We start from the raw sequence: 10631 nt of genomic DNA on the forward strand, positions 1-10631 counted from the left end.
CTAAACTCAGTCCTAAATCTACTTCCCCTTATTTTGAGGCTATGTCCCCTAGTTCTGCTGTCACCCGCCAGTGGAAACAACCTGCCTGCATCTATCCTATCTATTCCCTTCATAATTTTAAATGTTTCTATAAGATCCCCCCTCATCCTTCTAAATTCCAACGAGTACAGTCCCAGTCTACTCAACCTCTCCTCATAATCCAATCCCTTCAACTCTGGGATTAACCTAGTGAATCTCCTCTGCACACCCTCCAGCGCCAGTACGTCCTTTCTCAAGTAAGGAGACCAAAACTGAACACAATACTCCAGGTGTGGCCTCACTAACACCTTATACAATTGCATGGGCAATGCATGGACACGGGCAGAACGTGCAGACTCCGCACAGACAGTGACCCAAGCCGGGACATAGAACATTACAGCGCAGTACAGGCCCTTCGGCCCTCGATGTTGCACCGTCCTGTGAAACCCCTCTAAAGCCCATCTACACTATTCCCTTATCGTCCATATGCCTATCCAATGACCATTTGAATGCGTTTAGTGTTGGCGAGTCCACTACTGTTGCAGGCAGGGCATTCCACGCCCTTACTACTCTCTGAGTAAAGAACCTACCTCTGACATCTGTCCTATATCTATCTCCCCTCAATTTAAAGCTATGTCCCCTCGTGCTAGACATCACCATCTGAGGAAAAAGGCTCTCGATGTCCACCCTATCTAATCCTCTGATCATCTTGTATGCCTCAATTAAGTCCCCTCTTAACCTTCTTCTCTCTAACGAAAACAGCCTCAAGTCCTTCAGCCTTTCCTCGTAAGGTCTTCCCTCCATACCAGGCAGCATCCTGGTAAATCTCCTCTGCACCCGTTCCAATGCTTCCACATCCTTCCTATAATGCGGCGACCAGAACTGCACACAATACTCCAAATGCGGCCGCACCAGAGTTTTGTGCAGCTGCAACATGACCTCATGGCTCCGGAACTCAATCCCTCTACCAACAAAAGCTAACACACCGTACGCCTTCTTAACAACCCTATCAACCTGGGTGGCAACTTTCAGGGAACTATGGACATGGACACCGAGATCTCTCTGCTCATCCACACTACCAAGAATCTTACCATTAGCCCAGTACTCTGCCTTTCTGTTATTCCTCCAAAATGAATCACCTCACACTTTTCTGGATTAAACTCCATTTGCCACCTGTCACCCCAGCTCTGCAGCTTAGCTAAGTCCCTCTGTAACTTGTAACATCCTTCCGCACTGTCTACAACTCCACCGACTTTAGTGTCATCTGCAAATTTACTCACCCATCCTTCTACGCCCTCCTCCAGGTCATTTATAAAAATGACAAACAGCAACGGCCCCAAAACAGATCCTTGTGGCACACCACTAGTAACTGGACACCAGTCAGAGCATTTCCCATCAACCACCACTCTGTCTTCTATCAGCTAGCCAATTTCTGATCCAAACTGCTAAATCACCCTGAATCCCATGCCTCTGTATTTTCTGCAATAGCCGACCGTGGGGAACCTTATCAAACGGGAATCGGACATGGAGCTGTGAAGCAATGGTGCTAACCACTGTGCTACCGTGCTGCCCTCATTTGTCTCATCTCTTTAAGGCAGTATCCCTCCTTGTAAAGCCTTTAACTGGCGTGACTGGCACCCCTCACCTGGCCTGACTGGCACCCCTCACCTGGCCTGACTGGCACCCCTCACCTGGCCTGACTGGCACCCCTCACCTGGCCTGACTGGCACCCCTCACCTGGCCTGACTGGCACCCCTCACCTGGCCTGACTGGCACCCCTCACCTGGCCTGACTGGCACCCCTCACCTGGCCTGACTGGCACCCCTCACCTGGCCTGACTGGCACCCCTCACCTGGCCTGACTGGCACCCCTCACCTGGCCTGACTGGCACCCCTCACCTGGCCTGACTGGCACCCCTCACCTGGCCTGACTGGCATCACTCACCTGGCTGCTTCTCTTCTGAACTGGTTCATCATCGTCATCGGAGTCAGACTGAAAGATTAAAAAGGGAAGGAGTCAAAGCAACAAAAAGATGGCGGCTGAAAGCAAGGCTAAGAACAAACAGCCCCAACCTCTCCCCCCAGCCCCTCCCTCTCCCCCCCAGCCAGCCCCTCCCTCTCCCACAGCCAGCCCCTCCACCCCCCTCCCCAGCCCCTACCCCCTCCACCCCCCTCCCCAGCCCCTACCCCCTCCACCCCCCTCCCCAGCCCCTACCCCCTCCCCAGCCCCTACCCCCTCCACCCCCCTCCCCAGCCCCTCCCCCCTCCACCCCCCTCCCCCGCCCCCACCCCCTCCACCCCCCTCCCCAGCCCCTACCCCCTCCCCAGCCCCTACCCCCTCCACCCCCCTCCCCAGCCCCTACCCCCTCCACCCCCCTCCCCAGCCCCTACCCCCTCCACCCCCCTCCCCAGCCCCTACCCCCTCCACAGCCCCTACCCCCTCCACCCTCCACCCCCCTCCCCAGCCCCTACCCCCTCCACCCCCCTCCCCAGCCCCTACCCCCTCCACCCCCCTCCCCAGCCCCTACCCCCTCCACCCCCCCTCCCCAGCCCCTACCCCCTCCACCCCCCTCCCCAGCCCCTACCCCCTCCACCCCCCTCCCCAGCCCCTACCCCCCTCCCCACCCCCTCCACCCCCCTCCCCAGCCCCTACCCCCTCCACAGCCCCTACCCCCTCCACCCCCCTCCCCAGCCCCTACCCCCTCCACCCCCCTCCCCAGCCCCTACCCCCTCCACCCCCTTCCCCAGCCCCTACCCCCTCCCCCAGCCCCTACCCCCTCCACCCCCTTCCCCCCTCCACCCCAGCCAGCCCCTCGCCCTCCCCCCCCCAGCCTACCAGCCAGCCCCTTCCTCTCCCCCCAGCCAGCCCCTCCCCCAGAGCCCCTAACCCCTCCGTCTCCCCCAGTCAGCGTCTCCCCCAGTCAGCCCCTCCCCCCGCCCCTCCCTCCCCCCCCCCAGCCAGCCCCTCCCACTCCCCCCCCAGCCAGCCCCTCCCTCTCCCCCCCCCAGCCAGCCCCTCCCTCTCCCCCCCCAGCCAGCCCCTCCCTCTTCCCCCCCAGCCAGCCCCTCCCTCTTCCCCCCCCCAGCCAGCCCCTCTCCCCCCCCAGCCAGCCCCTCCCTCTTCCCCCCCAGCCCCTCCCTCTCCCCCCCAGCCAGCCCCTCCCTCCCTCTCCCCCCCCCAGCCAGCCCCTCCCTCCCTCTCCCCCCCCCAGCCAGCCCCTCCCTCCCTCTACCCCCAGCCCTCCCTCCCTCTCCCCCCCCAGCCCCTCCCTCCCTCTCCCCCCCAGCCCCTCCCTCTCCCCCCCCAGCCCCTCCCTCTCCCCCCCCCCCCTCCCTCTCCCCCCCCGCCCCTCCCTCTCCCCCCCCAGACCCTCCCTCTCCCCCCCAGCCCTCCCTCTCCCCCCCAGCCAGCCCCTCCCTCTCCCCCCCAGCCAGCCCCTCCCTCTCCCCCCCCAGCCAGCCCTTCCCTCTCCCACCCCCAGCCAGCCCTCCCTCCTCTCCCCCAGCCCCTCCCTCTCGCCACCCCCCTCTCCCCCCAGCCCCTCCCTCTCCCCCCCAGCCAGCCCCTCCCTCTCCCCCCCCAGCCAGCCCCTCCCTCTCCCCCCCTAGCCAGCCCCTCCCTCTCCCCCCCTGGCCAGCCCCTCCCTCTCCCCACTAGCCAGCCCCTCCCTCTCCCCCCCCACCCAGCCCCTCCCTCTCCCCCCCCAGCCCCTCCCTCTCCCCCCCCAGCCCCTCCCTCCCCCCAGCCCCTCCCTCTCCCCCCCCCAGCCCCTCCCTCCCCCCCAGCCCCTCCCTCTCCCCCCCCAGCCAGTCCCCCTCCCACCTCCCCTAGCCCTCCGACCCACCCCCCTAGCCCCTCCGACCCACCCCCCAGCCCCTCCGACCCACCCCCCCAGCCCCTCCGACCCACCCCCCCCAGCCCCTCCGACCCACCCCCCCAGGCAGCCCCTTCCTCTCCCTCCCCAGCCAGCCCCCCCCTCTCCCTCCCCAGCCAGCCCCTCCCTCTCCCCCCAGCCCCTACCCCCTCCACCCCCCTCCCCAGCCCCTACCCCCTCCACCCCCCTCCCCAGCCCCTACCCCCACCCCCCCCCCCCCAGCCACCCCCTCCACCCCCTACCCCCTACCCCCTCCACCCCCCTCCCCAGCCCCTACCCCCTCCACCCCCCTCCCCAGCCCCTACCCCCTCCCCCCCCTCCCCAGCCCCTACCCCCTCCACCCCCCTCCCCAGCCCCTACCCCCTCCCCAGCCCCTACCCCCTCCACCCCCCTCCCCAGCCCTACCCCCTCCACCCCCCTCCCCAGCCCCTACCCCCTCCACCCCCCTCCCCAGCCCTACCACCCCCTCCACAGCCCCTACCCCCTCCACCCTCCACCCCCTCCCCAGCCCCTACCCCCTCCACCCCCCTCCCCAGCCCCTACCCCCTCCACCCCCCTCCCCAGCCCCTACCCCTCCACCCCCCTCCCCAGCCCCTACCCCCTCCACCCCCCTCCCAGCCCCTACCCCCCTCCACCCCCCCTCCCCAGCCCCTACCCCCTCCCCACCCCCTCCACCCCCTCCCCAGCCCCTACCCCCTCCCCAGCCCCTACCCCCTCCACCCCCCTCCCCAGCCCCTACCCCCTCCACCCCCTACCCCCTCCCCCCCTTCCCCAGCCCCTACCCCCTCCCCCAGCCCCTACCCCTCCACCCCCTTCCCCACTCCACCCCAGCCAGCCCCTCGCCCTCCCCCCCCCAGCCTACCAGCCAGCCCTTCCCTCTCCCACCCCCAGCCAGCCCCTCCCTCCTCTCCCCCAGCCCCTCCCTCTCGCCACCCCCCCCTCTCCCCCCAGCCCCTCCCTCTCCCCCCCAGCCAGCCCCTCCCTCTCCCCCCCAGCCACCCCTCCCTCTCCCCCCCCAGCCAGCCCTCCCTCTCCCCCTTTAGCCAGCCCCTCCCTCTCCCCCCCTAGCCAGCCCCTCCCTCTCCCCCCCTAGCCAGCCCCTCCCTCTCCCCCCTAGCCAGCCCCTCCCTCTCCCCCCAGCCCCTCCCTCCCCCCCAGCCCCTCCCTCTCCCCCCCCAGCCAGCCCTCCCTCTCCCCCCTCCCCCCTCCCCCAGCCCCTCCCTCCCCCTCCCCAGCCCCTCCCTCCCCCTCCCCAGCCCCTCCCTCCCCCTCCCCAGCCCCTCCCCTCCCCCGCCCCTCCCCCAGCCCCTCCCCTCCCCCCGCCCCTCCCCCACTCCCCAGCCCCTCCCCTCCCTCCCCAGCCCCTCCCCTCCCTCCCCAGCCCCTCCGCCCCCCTCCCCAGCCCCTCCCCTCCCCCTCCGCCCCCAGCCCCTCCCCCCCCCAGCCAGCCCCTCCCCCTCCCCCCCAGCCCCTCCCCCTCCCCCTCCCCCCCAGCCCCTCCCCCCTCCCCCAGCCAGCCCCTCCCCCTCCCCCAGCCAGCCCCTCCCTCCCAGCCAGCCCCTCCCCCCCCAGCCAGCCCCTCCCCCCCCCAGCCAGCCCCTCCCCCTCCCCCCCCAGCCAGCCCCTCCCCCTCCCCCCCCCAGCCAGCCCCTCCCCCTCCCCCCCCAGCCAGCCCCTCCCCCTCCCCCCCCCAGCCAGCCCCTCCCCCCCCCAGCCAGCCCCTCCCCCTCCCCCCCCCAGCCAGCCCCTCCCCCCGCCAGCCCCTCCCCTCTCCCCCTCCCCCAGCCAGCCCCTCCCCCCCTGACCCCTCCCTCTCCCCCCCAGCCCCTCCCCCCCCCAGCCCCTCCCCCCCCCCCCCCCCCGCCCCTCCCCCCCCCCCGCCCCTCCCCCCCCCCCAGCCAGCCCCTCCCCCACCCAGCCCCTCCCCCCCCCCCCCCCCCAGCCCCTCCCCCCCCCAGCCCCTCCCCCCCAGCCCCTCCCCCCCCCAGCCCCTCCCCCCCCCCCAGCCCCTCCCCCCCCCAGCCCCTCCCCCCCCCAGCCCCTCCCCCAGCCCCTCCCCCCCCCCAGCCCCTCCCCCCCCCCAGCCCCTCCCCCCCCCCCCCCAGCCCCTCCCCCCCCCCCAGCCCCTCCCCCCCCCCCCAGCCCCTCCCCCCCCCCCCCAGCCCCTCCCCCACCTGGATCTCGGGCGCGGGGATCTGGACGGGGTCCCCGCCGCCCCGCCTCTTTCCGCGGGCCCGGCCCAGGCTGCCGTGGGGCCTCCTGCGGCCCCCCGGGGCCTCCTCGCCGCCGCTGTCGCCGCCCTCGCTCCCGCTGCTGCTGCCGTAGGCCACCAGCGACATGGCGGCGGCTCAGCCTGCGGCCCGAGCGGACCGGAAACGCACGGCCCGCCGGGAAATGTAGTCCCGGAGCCGCCGGCCGCGCAGCCTACTGGGATGGCGGAGGACCGATCGCGCGAAGCACCCTGGGGCTCCGGAGGACACACAACCCCCCGCAGCCTGCCGGGAAATGTAGTCCCGGAGCTGCCGGCCGCGCAGTCTACTGGGATAGTGGAGGACCCGCCGCGCGAAGCACCCTGGGGCACCGGAGGACACACCCGCCCGCAGCCTGCTAGGAGATGTAGTCCCGGAGCGGCCGGCCGCGGGGTCTACTGGGATTGCGGAGCACCCTGGGACACCGGAGGACAGACAACACCGGAGCCTGCCGGAAAATGTAGTCCCGGAGCGGCCGGCCGCGGGGTCTACTGGGACAGCGGAGGACCCGCCGCGCGGAGCACCCTGGGACCTCGGAGGACGCCCGACTGCCACCGCCTCTGGGAGCTGCAGTCCGGGTTCTGGGCGCTCTGCACTCTGGGATATGGGAGGACTAACACCCCGGCGTATCCTGGGTACCCGGAGGACCTGCCGCTCCCCGCAATCCTCTGGAGGGACCAACTTGCTGAGGCAGGCAATGCATGCTGGGATATTGGAGGAATGCTTTCTCAGTGCAGAAACAAAAGGCAATAAAGCCTATTTACTGGGAGTTAATCATCATCAACCTCCTCGGGATGCATTCTGGGATACTGGAAGAGTAAACTGGGAGTTGGGGCTCAGTGCATGATGGGATTGGGGGGGTGGGGTTTAGGGGGTTTAGGGAGGTTTAAAGGTTAGGGGGTTAGGGGTTGGGGGGCTTTAGGAGTTGGGGAGGTTTAGGGTTGGGGGGTTTAGGGGTTGTTGGGGGTTATGGGGTTGTGGGGGGTTAAGGGGTTGGGGGGTTTTAGGGGTTGTGGGGGGTTATGGGTTGGGGGGGTTTAGGGGTTGGGGGGGGTTTAGGGGTTGGGGGGGGGGGGGTTTAGGGGTTGGGGGGGGGTTTAGGGGTTGGGGGGGGGTTTAGGGGTTGGGGGGGGTTTAGGGTTGGGGGGGGGTTTAGGGGTTGGGGGGGGGTTTAGGGGTTGGGGGGGGGGTTTAGGGGTTGGGGGGGGGGTTTAGGGGTTGGGGGGGGTTTAGGGGTTGGGGGGGGGTTTAGGGGTTGGGGGGGGTTTAGGGGTTGGGGGGGGGTTTAGGGGTTGGGGGGGGTTTAGGGGTTGGGGGGGGGGTGTTTAGGGGTTGGGGGGGGGGTTTAGGGTGGGGGGGTGGTTTAGGGGTGGGGGGGGTTTAGGGTGGGGGGGGTTTAGGGGTGGGGGGGGTTTAGGGGTTGGGGGGGGTTTAGGGGTTGGGGGGGGGGTTTAGGGGTGGGGGGGTTAGGGGTGGGGGGGGGGTTTAGGGGTTGTGGGCGTGGTTTAGGGGTTGGGGGGGGGTTTAGGGGTGGGGGGGGTTTAGGGGTGGGGGGGGGTTTAGGGGTTGGGGGGGGTTTAGGGGTTGGGGGGGGGGGTTGGGGTTGGGTTGGGGGGGGGTTTGGGGGTGGGGGGGGGTTTAGGGGTGGGGGGGGGTGTTTAGGGGTTGGGGGGTTTAGGGGTTGGGGGGGGTTTAGGGGTTGGGGGGGGTTTAGGGGTTGGGGGGTTTAGGGGTTGGGGGGGGGTTTAGGGGTTGGGGGGGGTTTAGGGGTTGGGGGGGGGGTTTAGGGGTTGGGGGGGTTTAGGGGTTGGGGGGGGGGGTTAGGGGTTGGGGGGGTTTAGGGGTTGGGGGGGTTTAGGGGGTTGGGGGTTGGGGAGGTTTAAAAGGTTGGGGGGGGTTTAGGGGTTGGGGGGGTTTAGGGGCTGGGGGGGTTTAGGGGTTGGGGGGGTTTAAAGGTTAGGGGGTTTAGGGGTTGGGGGGGTTTAGGGGTTGGGGGGGTTTAGGGGTGGGGGGGGTTAGGGGTTTGGGGGGGGTTTAGGGGTTGGAGGGGTGGGGGGGGTTTAGGGGTTGGGGGGTTTAGGAGTTGGGGGGGGTTTAGGAGTTGGGGAGGTTAGGGGTTGTGGGGGGTTATGGGTTGTGGGGGGTTTAGGGGTTGTGGGGGGTTTAGGGGTTGGGGGGGGGGTTTAGGGGTGGGGGGGGGTTTGGGGGTTGGGGGGGTTTTAGGGGTTGGGGGGGTTTAGGGGTTTGGGGGGTTTAGGGGTTTGGGGGGGGGTTAGGGTTTTGGGGGGGTTTAGGGGGTTTTGGGGGGGTTTAGGGGGTATTTTGGGGGGTTTAGGGGTTATTTAGGGGGGTTTAGGGGGTATTTTGGGGGTTTAGGGGTTGGGGGGGTTTAGGGGGTTGGGGGGGGTTTAGGGGTTTTGGGGGGGTTTAGGGGTTTTGGGGGGTTTAGGGGTTTTGGGGGGGTTTAGGGGTTGGGGGGGTTTAGGGGTTGGGGGGTTTAGGGGTTGGGGGTTCAGGTGTTTGGGGGGGGGTTTAGGTGTTAGGGGGGGTTAGGGTTTGTGGGGTTTAAGGGTTGGGGGTATAGGGATTTGGGGATTAGGGGGTTGGGCGAGTTTAGGGGTTGGGCGGGTTTAGGGGTTGGGGTTTAGGGGGTTGGGGGGTTTAGGGGTAGGGGGTTTAGGGGCTGGGGTGGTTTAGGGGCTGGGGGGGTTTAGGGGTTGGGGGGTTTAGGGGTTTGGGGGGGTTTAAGGGCTGGGGGGGTGGGGGGTTTAGGGATTTGGGGGGTTTAGGGTTGGGGGGGTTTGGGAGGAGGGTTTATATCCCATTCCTCCCCCCCGAACACTTGGGTGGGACAGTTACCCGGAACGTGCCTCGATCCGTGATGGGATTGCTCTGGGATCTGCTGTGCCCAGCTGTGGGGGAAGCACTGGAGCGAATGCAGCAGGAACGCCCCGGCCGGAAAGGGGGGGGGGGGGGGGGGGGGGGGGGGGGGGCGACTATATCAGCGCCGTCACAAACCATCAAAACCTTCCGGCACTCGGAACGTTCTGGGGGGAATACCGTGCTGTAGCCAAGGCCGCTGCCCCCTCAGAGGGTTAACCCAAGGACTTTGGTCGCTGCTGTTCCCGGAGTAGGCAGCGATTATCAGGAAAAGGCAATGAAGCAGTTTTATGGTCGGCGTGTGTCTGGCGTAGGCAACAATCATCACACTTCCATATCTCACACTGTGTGTTAATAACCTTTGCCCTCCAGGAACCGGTGCAGACCTCGATGGGCAAATGGCCTCCTTCTGCACTGTAAATTCTATTTGCAATGAACTAATAGTGTTGTGATAGTCTGTATCGAGCGGTCAATCCGAGATTGATAGTGTGTTTATTCGGCCGGAGAAATCATCGAGATATATGTTGTCTGTCAGCCATCAAGTATGGAACGGGAGACATGATCAAGGAAGCATTGAAAGGCTCTTAGTGTTGATCAGGTGACCTAATCGAGCAGTTCAAAATTATGAAAGGTTTCGATGGAGTGGCTGCAGAGAGGAAGCTTCCTCTTGTGGAGAGAGGGCAGAACTAGGGGGCGCCGTTGAGCTGGTATTCCAAAATCCCGGACAACGCCCGAGGGAGACAAAGACGAGGGAACCAAATGCAATATCTCCCAAGTTTGCCGACGACACGGAACGTGGTGGGGATGCAAGTGGCGAGGGGAAAGAATCTCCATCGCGGTGATTTGGGGCAACTTAATCTTCCTTTAACTCTTCTCTGGGTCTCGTTGGCCAAGCCCATCCCTTATCGCCCCTTCGGAAGGTGGGGGGGTGGGGGTGAGCCGCCATCTTGAACCCGCTGCAGTCCCCGTGTGGTGTAGGCACACCCACCGTGCTGTTAGGGAGGGCAGCACGGTAGCATTGTGGATAGCACAAATGCTTCACCGCTCCAGGGTCCCAGGTTCGTTTCCGGCTTGGGTCACTGTCTGTGCGGAGTCTGCACATCCTCCCCGTGTGTGCGTGGGTTTCCTCCGGGTGCTCCGGTTTCCTCCCACAGTCACAAAGAGTGCAGGTTAGGTGGATTGGCCGTGCTAAATTGTCCCTTAGTGTCCAAAATTGCCCGTAGTGTTGGGTGGGTTACTGGGTTATGGGGATAGGGTGGAGGTATTGACCTTGGGTAGGGTGCTCTTTCCAAGAGCCGTGCAGACTCGATGGGCCGAATGGCCTCCTTCTGTACTGTAATTGTGTGTGAGTCCCGGGATTCTGACCCGGCGACAGTGAAGGAACGGCCGATATATTCCCGAGTCGGGATGGCGAGCGGCTCGGAGGGGGAACTTGCAGGCGTTTTCCCCATGTGTCTGCCCCCCCCCCCCTCGTCCTTCTAGATGGTAGAGGTGGCGGGTTTGGAAGGTGCTGTCAAAGGCGAGGGGCGCGGTGCGTCTTGTAGACGGTGCACACGGCTGCCGCTGTGCGTCGGGGGGGGTGGAGGGTGTGAATATTTATCTGGGCGAAC

The sequence above is a fragment of the Scyliorhinus canicula genome, chromosome 30 (genome assembly GCF_902713615.1).
Source record: "Scyliorhinus canicula chromosome 30, sScyCan1.1, whole genome shotgun sequence".
In the NCBI taxonomy this organism is placed as follows: Eukaryota; Metazoa; Chordata; class Chondrichthyes; order Carcharhiniformes; family Scyliorhinidae; genus Scyliorhinus; species Scyliorhinus canicula.